Source organism: Pipistrellus kuhlii, unplaced genomic scaffold (assembly GCF_014108245.1).
Source record: "Pipistrellus kuhlii isolate mPipKuh1 unplaced genomic scaffold, mPipKuh1.p scaffold_m20_p_10, whole genome shotgun sequence".
NCBI classification, from domain to species: domain Eukaryota; kingdom Metazoa; phylum Chordata; class Mammalia; order Chiroptera; family Vespertilionidae; genus Pipistrellus; species Pipistrellus kuhlii.
The window spans coordinates 38,523,706-38,547,871 of record NW_023425405.1 but is presented as its reverse complement, the minus strand read 5'-3'; the positions used below and the strand labels follow the sequence as shown (position 1 = coordinate 38,547,871).

The following is a 24,166-nucleotide window of genomic DNA, read 5'->3' as shown; positions in this document are numbered from 1 at the left end:
AGCTTTCACTACAGCTCTCCTCAGCTCTCTCCCCAGGATGGCCCTTTCTGGTCCCACCACGGTAAGGTAGGCTTTTCCTAGCATGCACCTTAAAACCCATACAACCTCTATCCATTATCCAGTGCCAAAGATGCTTCCACATTTTTAGGTATTTGTTACAGTAGCAACTCCACTTTTGGCACCAATTTTCATTCAGGCTTAGTCTATTGGGGCTGCTATAACAACATACCATAGACTGAAGAGCTTATAAACAACAGCATTCCATTTCTCACAGTTCTGGAGGCTGATGTCTGAGATCAGGGTGCCAGCACAGCCAGGTGAGGACCCTTTTCTGGGTAGCAGGCTTCTTATCCTATGTGAGGATATGCCATGTGAGTTCAAGGGGCTAGGAGTTCTGAGGAATGTCTTTTAATTAATTAGATCTTTAAAGTAATTAATCAATTAATTATTTTTATTAGTAACCTCAGATCACACACAGTTGAAGTAAATGATAAAGAACAGGAAGGTAAGTGGGGGGTGGGGGGGAATCCAAAATGTAACATAGAGTAAAAAAATGGAATATAAAAACAATGGAATAAGAAAGGTAGGAGGCAGAGTGAAAATGTCTTAACTTCTGGAAGGAGACTGGAAAAAGAATGGGGTGAAGCAATAGATAAGAAAAAATGGCTGAACATGTTAAAAGCCAATGAAAGTTATTCAAGAAGCTCTCAAAATGACAGGAGGATAAATGCTTGGAAAATTATAACTACGTACACCTTAGTAAAATGGCTGAAAATAAAAATGAACTACATTTTTAGCTGTCTGAGGTGGGGGGAAGTGTGTATTACCTTAAAGGGACAAAAATTAAAATTCTCAACAGAAAGACAGCACCACAGAAGAAATGCGGAATATCTTCCAAGTGTTGGGGAGAAAATACTAATCTAGAATTCTATGCTAGTGAAAATGTGCTTTAAAAATAAAAGCGAAATGAATAATTTTCAGACAAATAAAAATTGAGAGAACTTGCCACTAGCTGCCCTACATTAAAAAGAAAAAGAAATAATAAATGGAGGAGGAGATGCAGGAAAAACAAAAAAAGAACAATAGGAAGAGTAAATACAAGGGGAAATCAAAATTAACATTGCTATGTAAAACAGCAAAGGTCAATGGGATCCCTGATCCCATTCTCAAGGGCTCTACCTTCCTCACATAATCACCTCCCAAAAATCACAGTTAACTAGCACCTTTGGGTGTCAGGATTTTAACATATGCATTTTAGGGAAACACAAACATACACAACATAGCAGTTGCAAATGACAGAAAAGTCTATTCAAATTGGTTTAAATAAAAATGGAAATGTATTGGTTTATATTTAACTAAAAAGCCCAGGGATGGACCAGTGGTAAGTATTGTACAACTGGATTCAGGGTTTAAATTATATCATCTAAGACTTAGCTTCTTTTTCTCTCAGTTCATTCATTCAACAAATATTTAAGTGCTCATCATATGCCAGGCAATGTCATAGGAAATACAAATTTTTCAGTGAGTGAACCAGGGGAAGAAGGAAAATGTACTTCAACAAATCAAGCACAGCCAGCAATTGAATTTGACTTTGATTATTTCTGACTTGAATTTTCTGCCCCTTTCTGAAACAATTACTGTCAGGTAGTGAGTTGCTTTTGTTACCTGAGCACGGATCATCAGACCTTCCTGGAACCAGAGGTGGAATCAACTTCCCCAGATCCACATTGAGTGTGGGGGATGGGTGGATGGCCAAATAGGAATCAGCTGTTGCTTAAAGGTGGGTAATTAGATTCTGGTCAGTCTAAGCCACCCAGTGTCCACTGATTGATGTGTTTTGTTAGAGTTTGAATTTGTTCTGTAGTTAAATGTGTCTATCCTCTCCTTTATTGTTTCTGCAGTTTACACCTCCTTTACTTTAAATTTACAAATATATTTTCTTGTATTATCTTCCAGATTGTATATATATTTAAAATATTTAGCTCTAATTCATCTTTATTTTATTTTTGAGCATGTAAGGATTGAATCTTTTAAAAAATGTGTGCTTATCTGATATTCTGATTTTTATATTGGAAAAGGATAGATTTGCGTGATCAAAAAGTGTTCTAAATGGTTGACATTACAATCATTAGTGTGCTAGGAGAGGGCAAATAGAGAGGTGATTCAGAGCACATGCACTGGAAGCAGATGGCCAGGGATTAAACCCTGCCACCAGTTAACTGTATGCATTGCGCAAGTCTCTAAGCCTCAGTTCTCTTCCCTGTAAAATGGTGATAACATTCCTTCCTCATTGAATTGTTGTGATAAATAATTAGGCAACACTTGTAAAAAGATATGATAGTTCTTGGCATGTAATAATTAATAGTTAATAAATATTAGTTAGTATATTTAACAGTGAAAAGGAGGAACACTGTTCAATAATCAGAAATTGTTTAAGTGATTTATGATAAATCCATAAAATGGAATATTACGTAGACAGTAAAAGTCACATTTTAGAAGATTGTTTAATGATATGAAAAAATGTACACTATAATTTTTAAAAATAAAACAGGACACAAGAGTATATAATGTTTTATTCTAATGCTGAAAAAATATATAATTTTTTATTATACCCTTAGAAAAGCAGTCTCTCTAGGTTCTAAATTGATGAATTTTTACATTTATCTTTGTACTTTTTTTTTTACTTAAAACCTTTTGTCTAGAAAGAATTACTTTTATAACTAGAACAATATTATAAAATGCAATGTAATTTGTGCTATAATATAGCACCTGTCCTACATGTGTGTGCAAAGGGAGAAGAAAGATGTGAAAGCCACAAGAGGAGGGTGAAGGAGCCGGTTTTTGAAGTGTTGGAAGAGGGGCCAGTAGAAAACACCCATCTATCCTATGGACGTTGGAACCTACCGAGAGAGACAAATGGAGATCAAAACAACTATTTTTATTATTAATAAAAGTGAGAGGATGTGCCTTTAGGCCTGTTAGCTAAGCAGTTTGCTAATGGAACTGTAAGGTCTCACAGGGTCAGTCAGTTACAGCTTCCAAACTACGTTAGGGCAGGCAAGGACAGCAAGGAAGAATGTGTGTTCTCGTGCAAGCAAAGAGGCTGAGGAAGCACTATTCCGCCATGTGCATCAATCACCATTTATTTAAACCATTCCCTGTTATTGAGGAAGTGAAGTCTGCTCCTTCTCCCAAACTCATAAAGCAGAACATCCACTCCTTCCCTGTGCAGGGTAAAGAGAGTGTTACCCTAGTGGCCTTTGCTTCACATAAAAACATGAAGCCCAAAGGATGGAGGCACCCTCCCAACACTAGGGAGTGTTCAACCAGGTCAAATACCATAGACAGATTAACAAGGAAGAGGACCAAAATCATTCTGCAGAATGGTGAGGAAGACATCAAACTGGAGGAATTCACTGGATGTAAGGCAGTACTGATCAGCTGTAGAGATTACCATTTTAAGGAGTAAGCATGTTAAAAAAATGAGACGATTATAAATTGAGAGCGAGCATAAAAGAAATAAAGTTTACTTTTGTTTCATTTTGAAGTGTTTATTTTAAAAGTTTTAGAATCAGAGAAAGGTAAGCCTGTTTATAGCCTGAAAGGAGAGAACAAAGAGAGAGAATTTGAAGAGAGAAAAGAGAATGACAGGATGGAGTCTAGACTGGATTTGAGACAGGGTGAAATATTTTTTTCCCATCATTCGTTCAGTCTATTTTTTTCCATCATTCGTTTTGCCAAGTGAATTAAAGACAACAGAATCACATTTGGGTAAGTGTGAAGTCCTCAACAAATTTTTAATTGAACCCATTAATACAGTTATTTTATTTAACTTTTCTAGGGGTATAGAAGCACAGGAAATAAATATTTTGATACATTTGGTTTTATGAATCAGCAAGGCAGAAATGGCTTTTGAGATCTGAACAAAACAAAACAATAAAAACACAAACCAATAAAATTTAACAGATTAAGCATTTTCCCCTTCTTTTTCTGAAAAGAAACTTGTTCTAGAGAATAAGAGTCAAAACGAATTTCCAGAAACATAAAGTTTAGGGTTTAGCAAGCTTGAAAAAGAAAGGTTTATTTTATTTAGCCACTATCTGAATTATGCTTTATGTTATTATCAAGTCTAGTTCCATTGAAAACAAGTGCATCTAATAAATAGAGTTAACATGTAAAATATATTAGAAAACTTTGAGTGATGTAAATGTCATAAATGACCTAAGGAATTGAGAATGCATGCCTGTAGCAGTCCCCAATTTGGATTACGTATGCAGATTTGGACATGTTCAATGAAACAAAGCAGGCAAACATACATAAGCTTTAGTTTTATCTTGTTACTATGATCATTAAATCCTTTTCTCTCATGGAACTTCAAAACTGGCAAAAGAACAAAGCTAGAACTTAACAGTGCTGCTATTTTTAATCAGTCATGTGTTTCAAATACATTAATTGCATACCAACTCTTTAAAATAAGTGTGCTTGGCTAAGAGACAGGACATTGTTTTTTGGAAAGAAAGCATTTCCCCCAATGCCAACTTTCCATACATGTAATCCATGTGAAGATTTTATTGCATATTGATCACGAATGCGATGCTACTACAGTACAAAGTGAGGAAATACAATTTTCAGTACTTGACCTCCACATTTGATCCTTTTGGCACTTCTGGGCTCTTTATATTGGGAGACTCTGATGTATGTGGAGGGGCTCATCCCTCTCTCCTAAATCAAGTAACAGAGAAAGTAACAGAGATTCGGGATTCAATGACCAGGTTTGAATAGAAATATGAAGGGGAGAATCTAGGAGAGATGGAGAGCGGGGAGAATCTAGGAGAGATAGAGAGCAGAAGCAGGTGGCCATGTTTAAATCGGGAATAAGAAAACAAAGCCAGGTTTGCCAAGTGAAGGAACGTGTTTAGGAAAGTAAGAAAAGGTAGGGGAAACATTGCAACAAGGATAGGCAGAGTGCTGCTAGTCAGATGGAAGATAGAAGAATTATACTTCTGAAAAGCTAGAAAGGCTTTTCAGAAGTATAATAATTCTATCTCCCATCTGACTCACCTATCAGATAAGCCCCAATTCTGGCAACCCATGTGTTTCTCTGAAGAGACATAATAGTACGTTCCATGAAAACAAGTCATCTACGGAGGTAAACAGGATGTTTCTGAACCCAGGGCTGAAGTGCCTGCCCGTGGGCATAACTTTGTGATCACCTGCATGCCTTGGTGAGAGAGCTGACGGCAATTAGCTATTTGTCTGAAGTCAAGGTCTATTGTACAGAACTAAATGTCAGCAATCAGTTAAGGGTCAAAGTCTTTTCTCTGGCTTCTGTAGCACCCTTCTCTAACCTACTGGTCTAACTTGACCAAGACAGACTGTGATCAAAGTTGTGCATACAGAACCAAGTGAAAGGGAATTTTCTGACTCTTCAACTTCAAAATTTATACTTGAAATACTATATTGTTTTCTCTTTTTAGTCCTGGTAAAAATAAAAAAGGTGGGATATGGATAAAGGAGAACATATTTTATACTTGTTTCTCAATAAAGAATATGAGTGATAAGATTTCCTTTGAAATAATCACATTTTATACCTTATAATAGGATACCTATTCTTATAAATAAATATAGTTTCATTTAATCTCTTTCAAGCTATCACTTTTATTTTCTAAATTAGGGGTCGGCACTCTTTCTCTATAAAAGTCCAGAGTATATATTTTAGTTTTTGTGACTCGTTACCATCTCTGTGACCACTGTTCAACTTTGCAGAGTGAATGTAGCCATAGACAATATGTCAAAGAATGGGCATGGCTGTGTTCCAATAAAACTTTATTTACAAAAACAGGTGGCAGAATAGATTTGGCTTTGTATGCTGACCCCTGCTCTAAATTCATAGAAAATTCTTCAAGTTTACTGTATTTAGAAAATTGAAAACATCAGTTTGAGTGGTAATAATAATAGTTAGCTTTCATTGGGCACTTACTATGTGCCAGGAACTGCTTTGAAATATTTATTAATTCATTTAATCTCCATTCTGATTTTCTTTCTATAGGTTAATTAACCTGTCTAAAAGTTCACAAATGGTGAAGCAGGGATTTGAACCTTAGAAGTTTAGCTTCAGAGTCTGAGCTTTTAACCATGATAAGTAAATACGACCCCGGAGACAGTTTCCCCATTTGCACTTGGGAAAGACTGGCAGGTGGGTTTCCCTCGCAGTACCTGAGGTGTCCACCTGCCACTTTTCTCTGACTTCAGGACTGGCCCTGGTTCACCAGACTGCAGCTTCGCCAGGTGGGTAGCCACAGGCAAGGGGATGTGGGTCAGGCCTCATTCCTTCAGAGCACCCTGGATCTTTGTTCCTCACGAGTCACCACACAAGCCTGGTACATCCTCAATACTCAATTCTGTGTTGAAACATCTGGGAAAACTTCCTGAAGGAAGAGTTATCCAAGCTAAGACCTAACGTAAGAGGGGGAAAAAATACGCCAGAACAAGAGAGATGTGGGGTAGATGGTGTATGTGTGTGATGGGAAGAAGTGTTTCGGAAAAGGGAGCAACACATACAAGGCCTAGAGCCTGAAGAGAGTGTGGCTTCTTTAAGACCCTGAGAATTGTCGGGTATAGAAAGGAGATAGCAAGGCTGCAGAAGCAAGCAGGGGACAGATCAGGAGGACTTTGCCATCGTGTTACTATTTGGGTAGGGGAAGGCATTGAAGGTTTTCAGGCCTGGGGGTGTTGTAATCAGATATGAGTTTTAGATCACTCTGCAGAATGGAAAAAACACTGAAGGATAGGTTCCAGGTATACAGGCAAGAGATGATGGTGGCTTACACAAAACTGGGGCAAGTCCAAAAAAGAGAAACCGGTAGATTTCTAGAGATGTTTGGAAAGTAAATTGGACTGATTTTAGGAAAAATGGGATTTTAGCTTTGGATGGATGGAAAATGGTGCAGTGTCTGAGATACCCTGTTTCCCCGAAAATAAGACAGTGTCTTATATTAATTTTTGTTCCCAAAGATGCGCTAGGTCTTATTTTCAGGGGATGTCTTATCTTATTTTTCCATGAAGAAGAATAAGGTACACATTTATTGTTAAATGAAAATAAAGGAAATTTATTACCTGTATACGGTGCGGTAGTACGGCAGTTGTCAACACAAACCAGACAAACTGTGAATCCTACAGTATCAAGAATTTACTCATTTATTGAATGACAATCATGTCATCATCTTCTGGAACATCATCATAACAATCCAATTCCTGAATTTCCTGGTGAATTTCTTGTGACTCCATTTCTTTCAGAATCAGTGGACCAAATCTCTCATGTTTAGCCTGGTGGGGGGGCGCCTTATTTTTAGGGGGATGCCTTATATTTCACTCAGAAGGAAACCTGTAAGTAGGTCTTATTTTCGGGGAAACATGGTAGCAAACATAGAATTGGGAAGGAGGGGGGAAAAAAAGAGCTGAATTTGAGGAAGCTGTGGGATATGCGGAGCAGAACAAGGAGCAGGATATATAGATCTGAAGCCCAGAAAAGGGCTTCAGACAAAACACATTAAAATCTGAGATTCATTAGTAAATAGATGGTCACTGATACGTTGGACCTGGGTGAGATATTTGAAGGGGAATATCCAGTGAGAAGGAGCAGAGACTGAGACCAGACCAAGGAATGCCACATTGGAAGTGATAGTGAAGAAGCCTGAAAAGCAGAATTAGGAGAAGAGCCAGGGGAGGGGTGCCTAGAGTATGAAAGAGAGTATCTAAGCAGCAAATGTCTGGAAATTGTACCAGGGATTGAAGAAGACATTGGCCCCTCCTCCTAACCCCAATGGAGTGTGTGTGTGGGGGGGGAATGAACAACTACTTAAGAGTGGTAGGCTCCTCAAGGGGAACCATGTCATAATTTAAGGCAAAGTGAGATATATTCAGAGAAGAGAGTCTGGGAAAGAGAGGGTGTTCCTTTATTAATTTCCAGAGGATATAGTTGTAAGTTTGAAGAAAATGCCCAGAGAGGCATGGATATGTATTTACAGGGCAGTGGTATGCCTGGAGTGGCCCTGTCCCACCCTCCTTCCACCCGCCACAGTATTCCTAATATACCAACAAGATAAAAGCACCACCTCTCTGCATGGTAATAATATCCAGACATAGACACAGGGCTGGGCAAAAGTAAGTTGACAGTTGTGAGTACACAAGATCGTTCATTCTTATACTATTATTTCTAGGAAGGTTGGCAATGGAGCACTTATGAGATTGTACCTAAGTGCACTGTGCCAGTGGACATTCTTTTAAGTTAGTAAAGCTATTGTTAATAATCATAACCTGTATGTCTTTTTCCATATGAACAACTGTAAACTCACTTTTGCCCCCTCCTGTATGTTAATCATCCAGGTAATTGAAGCCTATAATAGTAACCAATAGGACCAATGAAAAAGAAAGAAGCAATTTTTTGCAAAATAAAACATATCTGAAATATTCAGGGTAAATTTGATGAGCTCTGTGTGCTGTTGTATACATCAGTATTTCCCAAATGACTAAGAAGTTTTTCTCTCATTTGTTTATTTCTCTTTAGTTTCTATTGCCCTAAGAGCTGTATTGGTGAAAATATTGCTTCAGCATATGTCTGAGATTTTGCTGCCTGTGGATTCCTCTAATATTTTTATGGTTTCCTGACTTACATTTAAGTCCTTTATCCATTTGAGTTTATTTTTGTGTATGGTGTAAGTTAGTGGTCTAGTTTCATTTTTTTGCATTGTATCTATCCAATTTCCCCAATACCATTTATTGAAGAGACTGTCTGAACTCCATTGTTTGCTCTTGCCTCCTTTGTCAAATATTAATTGAGCATAGTGGTTTGGGTCGATATCTGGGTTCTCTATTCTATTCCATTGGTCTATATGTCTGTTCTTGTGTCATATCAGGCAGATTTGGGAACAGTGGCTTTGTAATATAACTTGATATCTGTTATTGAGATCCCTCCTACTTAGTTCTTCTTTCTCAGGATTGCTGCAGCTATTAGGGGTCTTTTTTTTTATTCCAGATGAATTTTTGGAGAGTTTATTCTAAGTTTGTGAAATATGCAATTGGTATTTTAATAGGGAGTACATTGAATCTGTAGATTGCTTTGGGTAGTATGGACATCTTAATTATGTTAATTCTTCCAATCCATGAACACGGTATATTCTTCCATCTGTTATGTCTTTCTCTATCTTTTTTCCCCAGTGTCCTGTAGTTTCCTGAGTACAGGTGTTTTATCTCCTTAGTTAAGTTTATTCCTAGGTATTTTAATTTTTTTGGTGCAATGGTAAATGGGATTGTTTTTAAATTTCTCATTCTGTAAGTTTACTATTGGTACAAAAAGCCATAGATTTATGGGTATTAATTTTGTATCCTACTATATTGCTGAATTAATTTATTAAGTATAATAATTTATTGATGGAGTCTTTAGGGTCTTCTATGTACAGTATCATTGCATCTGCAAATAATGACAGTTTTACTTTTTCTTTTTTAATTTGGATACCTTTTATTTCTTCTTATCTCCTACAAGGCAAAATGACAAAAATACAAATAATGTAGAAAACTTTTTACACACTGGAATATATTCAATTTCAATAATTGACTTTTACTTTTAAATTATATTATTTCTTCACTTTTTGGTTGTTAAATGTTTCTCTTTTATGAAACAATGGTAATAATAAATGATGATTTATTTTAATGATCTTCCTTGGCAAGATAAAATGGTGGCAACCTATTGATTTTACTGGTCTTTGAATTCTCCACTTTTATGAATATTTTTTTCCAGTGTGATATAATTTGTTCATGCTAATAAGGAATTCAGAAGGCAGGACTTAAATATTCATTGATGTAATGATCTTTCTGTGAGTTTCCAAGTTAACATGTACGAGCATCCCCTTCCGAACACAGTTTCAGGAAGGTAGTGAATATACCAGAACTCTAAATACAAAGGGTTCTGCATTTAATTACACTTGGTAAACCTTGCATACCAAAGGCACATATCATGCACATATCCCATGAAAGACCGAGAAGTCCTAGAATCAAGAAATCAATCAAATTTTGTTTAATGGATAAGTAAATTTGTTTCCTGCAAAAAAAATTTCTAGTACACTTAATTAACATCTCCTAGAATAATCTTCTGTTAAGACCAGTTTGAGAAGTGTTTGAATAGTTGCTCTTGAACAGTAAGCAAATATGTGCTCCAATACTATAATATTATAGCCAGATATCTAAGGTAATCCAATAAAAGGTGAAGCCTAGTTAAGTGCAATTTCTTTTTTTTTAAAAGAGTAGTTTTCATTGCTTTTTTTTTTTTTTTTAGAAAGAGAGGGAGAAGAGAGAAACATCAATGTGAGAGTACATTGATCAGCTGCCTCCTGTATGCCTTCTACTGGGGATCAAGCTGCCAACCTGGGCTGAGAATCAAACTAGCAATCTATTGGTGCATGAGACCACACTCAGCCAATGGAGCTATACTGGCCAATTCACCAAGCACTTTTAGATATACCGGTACTAACTCATTCATTCCTCAGAATCAGCTATGAGGTAAGTACTATTAACCCATTTTATAGATGAAGGCATTGAAGCAGAGAGGTTATGTGGCTTACCCCAGATCATACCATTGGTTCCAGACCTCTAGCCATTGGTCACTCTGCTGAGCAGCTCTGATGGGCTCTTTACAGCCAGCAGTTTCCCACTGCACAGTGCGACTGGCCGCCTGTAAGCTTGCTGAAAAGTGAGTGATGGATTGAGGGACACTGAAACTATTCAAGAAGGGTACACCTGATCTGAAATGACTGTTTCTCAGAGATGGTTTCACTATAAGACTATGAAGTTTCCACAGACTTTGGAATTAGTAGCAGCTGGGATAAACCCTCCTTGAAAACAGTCACCAAGGAGCCATGGGCTCAGAGGAAGAGTCTATCTCTCTCTCTGGAAGGATTTGGCCAGGAGGGACAAACTCTTGATCTGTATTTACTCTGGGAGAGGTTCAGGTTTCAAAGGCTCCTGACGCTCTGGGAAATGGTTAGTCTACTGCTGGCTAGTTTCTGAGGCTGGTGGGGGCAGAATTAGGAGGAGGGGGCATGGGCAGAGGCTTGCTAATCTCTAATTGGGCCTCCACCCCAATTCTCTGTTCAATTACTAAGCTATCACATACAATTGACCTTTCATTTGAGAAGAAATAACATTCTGCTTTTATGCCTGCTAGGAAATTGTTCACATAAAACCAATGACTCAGTTGGCCTCCAATGAAGAAATTACTATATGTCTCTTGTAAAAGGCCTGTAAACTTTCAGTACTAATTTAAGTCCAAGGCTGTTATACTCTCATTTTGTTGGAAAATTATATAGGGGGAAAAAACTTTCAAGAACCTCTGGATACCTTCAAAGTTCCTCCTGCATTTCAACAATATGTAGGATTTTTTTGTTTCTTTATTTTTAGCTTACTAAAGCCAAATTCTCTTGGACAGTAAGGTGGGGTAAGATCATTGAAACATTTAATTTAAGAGAATTAGGAGATCTATTTTTGCTAAGAGATAGGAAAGAGTGCTTGTATTTCTTAGTACATTAGCAATAAAGTCCAAGAGTATAAGGGAAGAAAACTGTCTTCTGTGTTGGAGTAATTTTTTTTTCTAAAATAAAAGTTTTCTTCCTTTTATCATCATTTTGTCCCTTTTCCACTAACCTGGCAAGAGAAATTTCAATTTTGTCACAAAGGAAATGGTCAGTCTGTAAGTCAAATGGTAGGGTGTCATTGTAATTGCTTGACAAATCATACTGAGATAAAAGCACTTTGCTCATTCAGAGACAGAGTAAAATATTCGGTGGCCAAAATTGGTTTACAGGCCATTTGCTGATAAGCTTCTGTTTCAGAGCAATCCAACTGTTTGAGAAATCCCATCCTAGTATTCCTTAGGGCTGCCAGTTTGTTTTTCTGAGTAATTGCACATTAAAACTACACTTTGTTTAATCTAAGACCATGGATGACAAAAGTCAGATTACCAAGGGAAGCTGTGGAAAATCCTTCTAAACTATTTCAAGAAAGAAAGAAAAAAAATTAAACCAGGAGTAATTAAATTCACCCAGGCCTAAAGTCAAAATGCACAGAGCACATACTAGAGTTGCTTCTAGCCTTATAATTAAATCATTTTGTACTTCAGCCCAGTCTTTCATATAGATACTAGTGGCTCAGTGCATGAATTCATACATTTTGAAAGGAAATTAATTAAAAGAAATATTTTAATATAGCTATTCACCCTTTCTCTATAATAGAAGTGTCAACCAAATTAATGATCAACAATGGCAGATCGAAACACACATGTGTGATCGGCACCAGGGAGAGTTTACTATATATTGCTCATGCACAAGTCAACTTAGCCTTTTATAGATTTAGAATAAACTTGCTTAATTAGAACTACTTTCTGATTTAACTAAACCTTTTCCAGCCCAGTGAAGCACCCCAACTTCTCTTTCAGGTAATTGTCAGCAACACAGCAGTAATATCAACCCAAAGTAGATTATTATTGTAGATCACTCAGGGAGAACATAGGGTAAAATATTTAACTGCAGCAGTGTTTGACTATATTCTGCGCAGTGAGAAAACCTGAAGTCATTTTCAAGGTTCACCATTTCTTACTTCTTTTCAGTTGGGTCAAGTTTCTAAGCTTTCTAAATGTTCATTTTCTGGCTAATGATAAGAAAATAGAATTCCGCCAAGTCTCATATATCTACTCCAGGACTTCTGTGAGGATCAAATGAGATGAGGCATGGGAAAACGCTTCACAGACATTTGGCTAAAGTGTAAATGTTTGCACCTAGCTATAAAGCAAGTCTATGGAGGCTAGTCGCTAGGGAGAGGAAGCCAGGTGCTACTGTGTGATATCATTACCTGGCGCCCTCAGCAACCATTTCCAGGCTGGGCTGGACTGTGGGCCGCATTTTGCACACTGGAGTCTCAGTAGTGTTGACTGCAATTTGGTGGGGTGTCACTCTGGGGTGGTGGTGGGGCCTGTGTCCCTTTGGGGGAAGCTTAGTGTTACCTTGATGGCGCCAGGTCCATGCTGCTGTTTCTCTGTAAATGGCAAGTGCTCGTCACGGCAGCTCCTGCATTGAGCGTCTGCCCCTTGATGGTCAGTGTATGTCATAGCGATTCGTCGGATGGTGGGAGGGATACTTAGCATGTTAGCCTTTTATATATATAGATGCGTCTGTTGTTTGATAGAACAAAATAAAACGAAACTGTTAGCAGATAATTTAGGGTCGACAATATATCATTTTCTTAATTATCTGTATTTTTATAAAAAATGCAGGATAAAGAATGCCTGCCTGTAAATGTCACAAGCCACATACTCATGTCTATTATCCTCTGAATGGCTTTATAGCATATTCAGTGTCTTTTGGGTGTTTATTTAATTCTGTTTGGTTTTTAGATAAGGGTAGAATATAAATACTGGCTTACTAGCATTGTAAGAATTTTATATGCGTGGCAAAAATGCCTAGAGGGCAATGCAGGCATTCTTCTGTTCATTCTCCAAAACTCAGCTGGAAGGTCACCTTCACAGGAAGTTGTCTCAACTTTACTCATACAAAGTCAGTTGCTCCCTCCTCTCTGCTCCTAGAGCACTTAGTCCAGTTATGGCATATCTATTACTTTACTGTGATTATTCGCTCCCCTTCAAGCTGGGATCCTCTCAGGAGCCTTTCTCATTGCTATGTCTTCAGCCCCTATCACAGCATGTGGCATGCAGTAGGCACACAATCATTACTACTGACAACAATCTTTTCAGTGAGTAGTGAATACAGAAACTATGCTTGGCTTGTAGACATAGCTACAATTCCAAGGCTGAAACCGTTTGAGACTTCTTTCTCTCTCTCTTCCCTTCTCCTCCCCCCCCCCCACCCTTAGCTTTTCTACTACTTCCATCCAAAAGGTCAGCCTATCTCTGACTGTAATACAACATCTTGTTTAGTCTTGTAGCCTGCCAAAACTCCCAGAGAATGGTCCAAAGCTCTGGGTATACTGAGTTGTATTATATCGAATTAAATTAGAGGCTAGGATGCTGTAGGAAAAAAATTCAGAAGTCTTTGTGTTTTATATAAAGGCTTGATGTACTAGTAAGAGTTAACCAGTTTTTATATATTCCACAATAGTGTACCTTTATAGTTATCCCATTCCACTCACTGTAGGGCTAAGGCTGGGCAGTCTTTCTGCTATCTAGTATTTAACTTAACTTTATCGTTTTTTTAATAACACTTTTATTGAGATATAACTCACACACTTCATAGAGGTGTGCAACCAACACTACTAATTCCAGAACATTTTCATCACTCCCCCAAAACTTTGTACCCATTTCTAGTTATTCCCTATTTCTCCTTACTCCTACCCCCACCCAGCCCTAGGCAATCTCAAATTTACTTTCTGCTTTTATAAAGTTGCCTATTTTGGACATTTTATATAAATGTAACCATACACTATTATGGTCTTCTGTGACAGACTTCTTTCATTTAGAATGTTTTCAAAGGCCATTCATGTTGTACATGAATCAATACCTTGTTCCCTTTTATTGCTGAATAATATTCAATTGTATGGATATACCATATTTTATTTATCCATTCATTAACTGATGGACATTTGCATTGTTTCCACTTGTTGGATATTGTGAATACTAATGTTATGTACATTCCTAGACATGTGTTTTCATTTCTTCTTGGTTTATACCTAGGAGTGGCACTTTGGATTGCATGGTAACTTTTATGTTTAACTTTTTAAGCAACTGCCATTCTGTTTTCCAAAATAGCCACACTGTTTTGCAATGCCACCAGCAGGGTATAAGATATCCAATTTTTTTCATATCCTTACCAATTACTGTCTTGCTTATTATAGCCAACCTAGTGGGTATAAAGTGGTAGCTCACCGTGGTTCTGATTTTTATTTATCATCATTAATGATACTGAACATTTTTATGTGCTTATTGGCCATTTGTATACTTCCTTTGGAGAAATGTCTATTCAGACCTGTTGCCCATTTAAAAATTAGGTGATCTGTTAATTATTGAGTTGTAAATGTTCTTATATATTTTAGATCTCTTCTTAGGTGTTTCCTCCTATTTTGTGGGTTTCTTTTCACTTTTTTTTTATAGTAATGTTTACAGCACAAATTTATTTTTTCCATTTTGATGTAATCTATTTTATCTTTTGTTGCATATGCTTTTATAAAAATATTTTTATTGATTTCAGAGAGGGAGGGAGAGGGAGAGAGATAGAAACATCAATAATGAGAGAGAATCATTGATCAGCTACTCCTACACACCCCACACTGGGGATTGAGCCTGCAACCTGGGCATATGCCCTGACTGGGAATCAAACAATGCTGGCTGGGCTACTGCCTATGCTTTTGATGTCATATCAAAGAAACCACTGCCTTATCTAAGGTCATAAAAACATAGGCTTTTAAAAAGAGTTTTATAGTTTCAGCTCTTACATTTTGGTCTTTGATCCATTTTGAGTTAAAATTTTTATATGCTGTGTGACAAAGGTCCAAACTCATTGTTTTACACTAGAGGCCTCCCAGTGCATGAATTCGTGCACAGGTAGGGTCCTTCGGGGTGACCTGCAGAGATTGGGCCTCAGCTTGCGCACCCATCTTGTGTTTTTTTCATAATGTGCTTTTATCATGTTGAAGAGGTTCCCTTTAATTCTTCTTCTTCTTCTTTTTTTTTTTTTTTTTTTTTTTTTAGCATGCTTTAAAAAGATCATGAAAGGGTGTTAGATTTTATAAAATGATTTTTCTGCATTTATTGAGATGATCATGTGGAGTTTTTGTATTTTATTCTATTGATATGATATATTACATTATTTTTAGCTGTTAAACCAACATTTCATCCCTATGCTAGTTTCTGTTCTTGTGCCTATTCTACTCAGACTTATATCTTGGCAAATGTTAAGCCAATGCTGAAATCCTGGCCACACTGCTGTCCTTCACTTAAAATGGACTATTAATTACAAACGTCAAAGTGGATGGACAAAAGTATTGTTGGGCAAAAGAAACAAAATCCAAAGAAATAATAAATAAAGTATGATTCCTTCTAAACAAAATTCAAAAAAGGTAAACTAAACTATCTGTCTGAGGGATGCATACCTAGGTAATAAAACCATAAAAAAAGCGCAAGGGAATAAATGATTATCCTAGGTGGAAAATGAAGGGCATTGTGATTGGGAAGATGAATTCAGGAAACTCCTGGGATGCTGTTGATCTTAGACCTTTTTTTAAAAAAATTTTTTTTAAATTGATTTCAGAGAGGAAGGGAGAGATAGAAACATCAATTTTGAAAAAGAATCATTGATTGTCTCTTGCACGCCCCCTACTAAGGATCAAGCCCACAACTGGGGATTGTGCTCTGACAGGGAATCAAACTGTGTCCTCCTGGTTCATAGGTTGACACTCAACCACTGAGCCATGCCGACCGGGCAATCTTAGACTTTTTGACACTGATGGTAATGACTTGTTAAGCTAAACACGTGTTTTATGCCTTGTCTCTATTCTCAAACTTTAAAAAGTGCCACTAGGAAACTTTCTGAAGTTCTGTAAGTCTTCTATTTCTCTTTGTCTCTGAGCTTTGTTGAGATATAATAGACATATAACATGAATAAGCTTAAAGTGTATAATATGTTGATTTTATATATTTGTTAGCCTTTCACAAATAGATATTTCTCCAGCAAAATGGGTTTATTTGAGAACAATAAAGAATGGCAATTTAGGACATGTGGTCTAATGGCACATGTTAAAATTCAGTCTTTTAGTGCTGCCTTTCGTCCAGCCCTTTTCCTTTTATGTATAAATGACTAACTACATGCAAGTCCAGAGAAACAAAGGAGAGGAACACTCTTTTATGGACTTGGGAGGAGCTGTTGTAAACAAAGTGGTCATTTGAGGAAACTCAAAGTTTGTAGTGCCTTTTCATTGGTAGAGTTATGGCAGTTCACATTGGCTGAGCTGTTACTGGGCAAGGAGAAATCTTCCTCTTGCTGAGAGTGTAATGTAGCATCTCTTCCTGTTGGGGTAAGTTTTGTGCATTGAGTCATATGTGCATGAAAGTTTTCTAGCCTACAGACTCCATTTTAAATGAGGTGTCTGTCTATTAATGTTCACACATTTATAAACTGCAAAATGATTACCTCCATAGTATTAGCTACTACCGCAATCCCATCACATGTGGTGCTTGCACAAATTTTGCAAATTAAATTTCCATATGACTTCTGTACTTTTCTGTTTATTATATGTGACTTAAAGATCATTTTAAAAAGTAAATTAGATTTTAAAAACATTTATGAATTACTTCCTGCCTACATAAGAATGTTCAGACTCCTCAGTCTGAACTTTCACATTCCTCCATGCACTGACTATCTCAGGCTTTTTAATCCTAACTCCCATACACTGTCTTCAGTGGGGACCATAAAAACCCCAAATAAGATAAAACAAAACAAAAGCCCAACATACTAATTTAACTGAATTGCATTTACAAAAAGCAAAAAAACAACCTTTCTTTTTATTCTTTATTTGAAAGTAAATGGGGGAGGATTTTGAACTGTCTACCACATGTTTTTCTCAGATGAATCAGAGCAGGATAAAATGCCTGCTTAGTCTTTGGCTATAATGAATTTGTGTCTATGGGACAGTTCTCAGAAAGAACACATTTCTCTCAAGTTATTATCTAGCTGACATTGTTTAAGAAATTTCTTTCAGTTTAAAAAAGCTTAAAAGTTTGTTAAAGGTAAGTAGGTATATGTGATGTTAGTTTGTGTCCACAAAATATAGTGGAACATAAACAAACAACCCAAATTGAGCTGATTCTTCATGCACAAACTATCAGTTTTGCACTTGGTCATAGTCAACTTCACACACAGATGCCACAGAAAGAACCAGGGCCAAATGCTGCTGGAAAGTGGGACTTCCTAGGCTCACAGACATTTGCTGCAAATACCTGAGCTCCATGCTCTGGGTGGAGATGTCAACAAGAAGGTTGATGGGTCGCTTCCAGGGGGGAAAATGAGGGAGGGGCAGGATGTGGTCTTGGTGATTCAGACTTGGCCCCCCTTTTCCACCACCCATCTGAGTCACATGGTGTGGTGATGGCTCTGGATGAGCTGTCAGACCAGGTCCTCCCTCTTGCTTCCATGAAAGCACTTGGGGATTTCAGAAGCCCAATTTTTTTTTTTTTATTCTGTTTTCTAAATTAGTCAAGCAACAAATTGTTGAAGCTTTCTGGTTTATATGATATGGTGGCTTGAAGCTGTTGTTGCGCATTTTAATACTTAATTGGCTCACCTGGTCTTTAAAATGGTAAAGTAATACCGTGCTTTTGGATTCAGTCTAGCATAGAAGTTGAGCCCCCAGGGTGTTGAAACCAAGCCAACTGGGTGGGTTTGAATCCCTGCGTGTCACCTCCAGACTTGTGCTTTTAGAAAATATGCCTACCTACGTTATTGTTTTTTGCCCCATGCCGTGGATCATATGCTCTGAATGGTTGGTGCAGTGGAACTGAGAGTCACCCTTGCAGGTCCAACAGTGACAGGGTGCAGCAAGCTCCAGCAGAGCAGCGGCGGTTCTGCTGGTGGCCATGTCTTACTTCCCAAACTGGCAGAGTGGGTCCCACTGTCACTGTGCACTAGTTTTCTATGACTTGCTCTGGGGTATCGTTCATGACTGCTGAGTCCTCACCCGGCCATGCCGACAATTCTGGGAGTTATATTGTACAACAACCTTTTAATACATTCTTTCTTGCTTACACCAAACTTTTGGTTTCTTTAAATGCAAGGAAGTATACTGATTGATGCAATGACGTTGGGAAAATTTATTTTCTCAACTTATTTTCTCGTATGTAAAGTAGGTAGTAATATCTATCTTTTGGCGTTGGTAGGAGACTTAAATATGCTAATGAATGCAAGCACTCAGTATGGTGCTGGCATATAGTAAGAGTTCCTAACGTATTAGCTAAAATACTAACAGTTTGTCAGGACTGTCTGTAGTAGTAGTGAATCTTTTTAAAATTCATCCATGTTGCTACACATAGAAATAGTTTTCTTCATTGTGGTACGGTATTCCATTATGTATGTATATCACACTTTATTTATCCATTCTGTTATTAATGGGCATTTGGTTTGCTTCTAGTTTAGTGTTAGTAAGAATAATGTACTAAGAACATTCTTGTAACTATTTTTGAGTATGCATTTCTTTTGAATTTATACCTGAGTTGAATTGCTGAGTCACAGATTGACCATATGCTTAACTTCACTGGCAACAACATTTCCAAAGTAGTTACAGTAAGTCCCACAGCATTGCATGAGTTTCTTGCAGCTCTATATCCTGTTGACAACATTTGGTATTGTCAACCTTTTAATTTTAGTTATTTTGGGAATTAGGAAGAACCAAAGTGGAATTGGCACCAGATATATTCCATAGCTAGTCCTCTCTCCTCCTACCCCTATCTCTCTCCACCCCTCTCTCTCTCATTTAGAGGACTTCAAACAACAATAAAAATATCCCCCACCCTTCCTATTAGCTAAAAGAATAATTCCTTCATTTCCTTCAAACATTTGTGCAAATCTCACTTTCTCAGTGAGGTCGACCAACCCTTAACTCTAGTCAACACCAAAACTTCTTCCCTCACTCCTGACCCTTTATGTCATACTCTACTTTTACATTTTCCCACTTACTACTTCCTTACACACTATAGAACTTCCTTATTTATGTTTTTGGGTTATTATCTCTCTTGGTTAGAATGTTAGTTCCACAAGGGCAGGGATCTTGTATATTTTGTTCACTGAAATATTACAGGAACCTAGATCAGGGCACCAAGAGCATCCTACAGGATAACTGCTCAATAAATATTGTTGAGTGAAGAAAAGGGAATTTATTATCTTACCTAATAATAGAAAAAACATGTAAATTGACCATACCTCCACTACGCCCACAGCCAATCAGAGTATGCAAATTAACCCAACAAAGATGGTAGTTAATTTGCATACATCCCAGAGTCCTGGGAACCTCCTAGGCACCCAGGTCACTCCCAGCTGGCCTTCGGAGGAGCGAGGATGAGGGAAGGGGCTGAGCCTGCGATCAGAGGGGCCCCCTGCCCAAGCCTAAAGCCTGGGTGGCCTGACCTGGCAATCAGAGAGGTGGGGCGATCAGGCAGGGGCTTTAGACTTGGGCAGGGGCAGGGCCTGGGATTGAAGGGAAGGGGGAAAAATCAATGGAAACATATTCTCAGGTGAGGATAAAAAGAAAAAGAAAAAAAGAAATGTCATATCCTATGAAAGACACATCTTGAAAATGCCTAAAGAAAGTTCTCCTTCTTTCATGGTGAAGGGACTGGAGTCCATGTTGATGAAAATATCTTGGTGGCTGCAGTGACTGGCAGTGACTGCAACAGTGGGGTGATGGGGCTGGCACCTTCCCTTGATCAGCCCGGTCACCTCCCGCGAAGGAAGGCCAGATTGTGTCTTAGTTCCGCTCCCAATGGGGAGTGGGCCTAAGCCATCAGTAGGACATCCCCTGAGGGCTCCCAGTATATGAGAGAGGGCAGGCTGGGCTGAGGGATCCCTCCTCAGTGCACGAATTTTGTGCACCGGGCCCCTAGTACTATATAATAAATGAGTAATATGCAAATCAATTGAATGGCAGAATGACCAGTTGCTATGATGTGCATTGACCACCAGGGGGCATATGATTAATGTAGGAGCTGCCCCCTAGTGGTCAGTGCACTCCCACAGGGGGAGCACTACTTAGCCAGAAGCCCTGAGTCAGACTTACAGCTGGTGAGCTCAGCAGTGGAGGCAGGAGCTCTGCAGGCGGGCAGTAAGGAGCAAGTGGTCCTAGACTGTGAGAAGGATGTCTGACCCCAGGAATTAGGCCTAAGTCAGCAGGTGGACATCCCCCAAAGTGTCCTGGACAGTGAGAGGGTGCAGGCCAGGCTGAGGACCACCTCTCCCCCCACCTATGTGTATGAATCTCATCTGCCAGGCCTCTATTCTCATATAAGAATAAGTCATGAGTAGAGTAGTTCCAGGATGACTGGTTCTGTGGCTCAATCAGAGCCATGTTCTCTTCATCCTGCCAGTCTCCCAGCCCCAGCATGCTAGCTTGTTCTCTTAGGCTGGCTCTGTCATGGGTGCCAAAGGCTACTGCACTTCCAGGCACCCCATGCATCACATGTCTTCAAGACACATCAAGCAGCAGCAGAAGGATGGCTGCTAACAGCTTCTCATTCGTTTCCTTTTTTCTTTAATATGTTTTTATTGATTTCAGAGAGGAAGGGGCGGGGTGGGGGCAATAGAAACATCAATGATGAGAGAGAATCATTGATTGACTGCCTCCTGCACGCACCACACTGGGAACTGAGCCTCCAACCTGTGCATGTGCCCTGACCTGGAACCAAACTGTGACCTCTTGGTTCATAGGTTAACACTCAACCACTTAGCCACACCAACTGGGCAATTTCCTTTTTTTCTTTAATCAATGAGGAGTCATATATTATTTTTTAAAAAAGCCTTCATTTGCATATACAGCAATTGAAGTTAAAATAAGTACATATAATTGCCTTCATTTCTAAGCTAACCCTTACAGATAAGAATACATAATTTAAATATAAATTACTCAATTGCAAAATGGTTAGCTTTGGAAGAAATATGTTAATGTAAATTTATGAAATGTTAAGAAAGCATTTCTGGGTAGAGTAAGTATAAAAAATTTTAAAAATCCATAGTTATTAATTTTGATAAAATTTCTAGAAAAAAATGAGTAATTTGTCATAAGGATAATTAAAAGATCAATTTGACTATATTAAAATAAGATAAAGTATCTTCTAAAAACCATAAAAATATATTTAAAAATAAAATTTCTGTACAGCATGATAGAACCAAAACAATGAGAGACAACTTATACATTTTTTTTTCAGGTCTGAACAACTGAATGCAGATTTTATTTAACTTAGTTTATAGGTCAATGGATTAAGAAAATTCACTTTTGCTAAGAAAATGACAAAGTGGTCAAGAATCTGTTTGATTGTAACTGTTTTTTTTCAAAAAATAAAGAATATTCAATGTGAAAATGTTAGTTAAAAATGGATTATATTGGTTACAATATTGCTCAACAGATCTGCACGGCTCGTGCTTACCAAAACTGAAGAGAAAATAACTACAAATCACCCTGTTAATCCATAGAGCATTTCTAGCTGAATTAAGTTTGTCCTTATTAAAGAAATTATCTCGCTTGCCCCCCTCCCCCCATCCCCAGGAATGCATGTAAAACAGTTCCTGTCTCAATGTACGCCTAAGGCAAAAAGTTCAGTGCTCAATTACCTGCTGTCTGAAGTCTCATATTTTGCAGGGAGCAAGGAAAATAGCATTTTACTCTGAAGTCTTGACCCATGCTCTTCTCCCCCCCCCCCCCCCCCCCCCCAGCCCTGCCTGCTATTTGGCATATGAAGGTCCTGACCTGAGAAAACCATCTCGGATAACCAAGAAGAAGGAAAAATGCAACACCTAGGAGATTTCAGTAAACAGTAGAATCATGCCAACCTAATCTGTGTTAAAATGCTTGGAATGTGGGAGCCGCTGATGATGCCTGTTGTCTGTGTGTCTGACTGAATCCTTTCTTTTCTCAGAGCAGCAAAGCAAAGCCTGGGAACCAGGCCAAATGCCTGCCACTTACCTTAAATTGATCAGCCACTTTGAGATTAAAACCCCTGAAAGCTGCCACACCGTGAAAACAAGGCCTCCTTCACATTAAAGGCAAATTGCGACTTTGGGTTTGCTGTGATCTTTTTTCCATTTTATCCAGTTTTTCACAGTGCACACTCCCCCCTTGCCCCCTTTCCATTTATGCTCCAATGTGGAAGCCAATAGTTACAGCATCTTGGCCAAGCATTCATTAAGGTTTATAAGAACAAAATTTATGGTTATTTAGGAGTTGGCACAAAGACAGACTGTTGCTAGGAAAAAAAAAAAAAAGAAAGAAAGAAAGAAATACAGGTGGGAAATATAAGCCTCAACAAAGGCCCGTACTATAAAGCAGAGTACTGAGCTCCCAGAAGTGCTCTAGGAGGAAAATTATATCATATTTAAAAACCAGCTACTCCTTTCTCCTGGATCCTTCCCATTTTATGGTTCTGTATAGATGCTTGAAACAAATATACTGGTCATTCCAAGAGATTTTTTTTTTCCTGTCTTGTGTGCTACCATTTACAGAAGCAGGTACAGAGCGAGATGTGTGTAACCTAATGTCATTTTGGCTAATGGACAAAGTGCATTGGGAATATATTATGGATTAGAATTCGGACTCTCCCATGAAGAGGAGTCATGTTATCCTTCTCAGTAGACCTTACATAATGGCAGGGTTTGTGTTCCCAAAAATGTAGGGTGTGGGCAATACACACCCTTAATCTTTGAATTTGGGTAGTAACGTGGAATTCTGGCACAGGCTGGAAGTTTATATTCTCCCTCAGGAAATATTGTTAATGATGAAAAGAAAAAAAATCCACCACTTTTCTGGTTTTGTGCTCTAGGGGAATAAGGAGGCTCCTTGTCCTGTCATTTGCAATATTTGAAGTAAGCATTTTAAGAATATATTTTAGTTTCTACTCATTGTTGTCCAAGAAGTACCTAAGAGTACTCACATGTATTAAAAATATATGTAGTTTCAGTATTTCATAACATAAACTGTTCTCAAAATCTCCTGTATTTTATCTGTGCCAACTATCTTATATTATCAAATGGGAATGTTAATACCAATAACAACAACAATAACAACAACATACTCTACCACATGTACTGTGATAAGGTGTTGAACCCACTTCCATGACCTTGCACACACTAGACTGCTTTCTCCCTTCTTCTCCATGAAATTGTTTTTACCAACTTTGTTTTGGAAATTTCCCACCTAATTTTTTTTGTTTCTTTTTATCAGTATCACCTCAACATGGAATTACATAGAGTGTATATGAACTTGTGTTTGTTCATATGTTGTTCTGCAAAGGACCTAATTACTTGTGCACAGATGAGTACCTAACTACATGCATGGCAGGGGGCAGGACTGTCTTGATATCTTGATATCCACCAACAGGATCCTTATTCACTTTGGAAAATTGAATATGCACACAATC

At 38.1% G+C, this 24,166-nt stretch overlaps 1 long non-coding RNA gene across 1 annotated transcript; it reads left to right on the top strand.

Annotated features, from left to right (window-relative positions):
* The first annotated feature begins 6,061 nt into the window (after window positions 1–6,061).
* On the top strand, window positions 6,062–22,812 carry LOC118714300. The gene is made up of 2 exons (XR_004986537.2): window positions 6,062–6,461; window positions 22,467–22,812. It is a non-coding gene; the product is annotated as an uncharacterized LOC118714300 (long non-coding RNA).
* Window positions 22,813–24,166: the final 1,354 nt, after the last annotated feature.